The sequence below is a fragment of the Nothoprocta perdicaria genome, unplaced genomic scaffold (genome assembly GCF_003342845.1).
Source record: "Nothoprocta perdicaria isolate Ctin4 unplaced genomic scaffold, notPer1 scaffold_157, whole genome shotgun sequence".
NCBI lineage: Eukaryota > Metazoa > Chordata > Aves > Tinamiformes > Tinamidae > Nothoprocta > Nothoprocta perdicaria.
The window spans coordinates 33890-35204 of record NW_020454727.1 but is presented as its reverse complement, the minus strand read 5'-3'; positions in this window follow the sequence as shown (position 1 = coordinate 35204).

Below are 1315 nucleotides of genomic sequence, written 5' to 3'. Positions count from 1 at the left end.
CCCACCGGTGCCACGCGGGCACCGGGCACCGGCCTCGCCTGCCCGTGCCCGTGCAGGGACTTCCTCCCCTCCCCCAGCTCCCCTCTGTCCCCTCTCGGGGACCGGGCAGGAAGTCACGATGGAGCTGCCCAGATTAGCAGGGAAGCGGCACTGGCGACGCGGCCGAGGGCTGCGTGTGGCCGCGTGCGACGCGCTGGCCCCCCGGGCACCCTCACCCCAAAAGGGCCGTGCGCCCCTCGGTGTCCCCACAGTCYGTGGGGGGGCCTGGGCATGGTGCAAGTGTCACCCCCTGTCCCTGTGGCTGCAAAGGGGGGCGTTTTCATGAGTGTCCCGCGCCACGTTGCACGGAGAGGCCTCCATGGAGGCCGTCGGAGCCGAGTGCCAAGTGCCGCTTGTGCTGCAAGACCGGATCCTGCTGGGATCGGGCGACAGGGACATCCTTGGCAGCTGCTGGGGACACGATGGGTGCAACGCCCAGACAGGCAGGTGGCAAGGAAGGGTTCCCCGAGGTGGCTCCGGTGTGCGGAGGGGCTGCTGTCGAGGCCGCTTCGCGGTGCCCCTGCTCCCCCGCTGCCACCTGCTTGTGCACGTGGTCACTGCAGGGCGCCAGRCCCCCGAAATCCCTGGAAAAACCTCCTGTCCCAAAGAGCCTCCGCAGCTCCGGCTCAGGCGGTGGCTCCATGCCCAGCGCGCCTCTTCCCAGTGCTCCAGGGTCCCGGCTGTGTGGAGCAGAGGGGACCCTTTGGTGGCCGGTGCCGGTGGCTCTTCCCGGGAGCTGCAGGCAGGCGGATTCGGAGCCGCCGGCCAGGCCGGGCCGGGCCGGGAGGAGCGCGGGAAGGTCGCCACGCGCTTCCCGCTCCGTCCGCGCCACATTGTTTGCGAGGAACAATGAGGCCCTTCTGTGAGCACGGCTCCAGGAGAGGCGCGCGGTGCCCGCGGGGCGCCCTGGGCCGTGCCCGCCCGCGCCGCCGCCGAGCTCCTGCTCCCTGCTCCAATTTTAAATCCTCACCCRGTAAAAATAGATCCTTGTTTTTTTTTATTTTAAGTGCGATATGTGAAAGTGGACCCGGCCGGGCGCCCGGAGGCCGGGGATGATGCGTGGGGCACTGAGGATAAGCCCCGTTCCAGGTGCCCAAGCGCTTCCCGCTCGTGGGATGCCGGGAGGTGGGTGACGAGAGGCAGGACGTTGCGCTGGCCTCCGCGGCCTCCCCTTGTGCACTGGAGAGGCCCGGCCCAGCTCCCACCGCAGCCGCGCGCGCCCGGGGCTGCCGGCTCCGCTGCCCGCTCCGGAGGCTGGCACGGCTGCGGCGCGGGC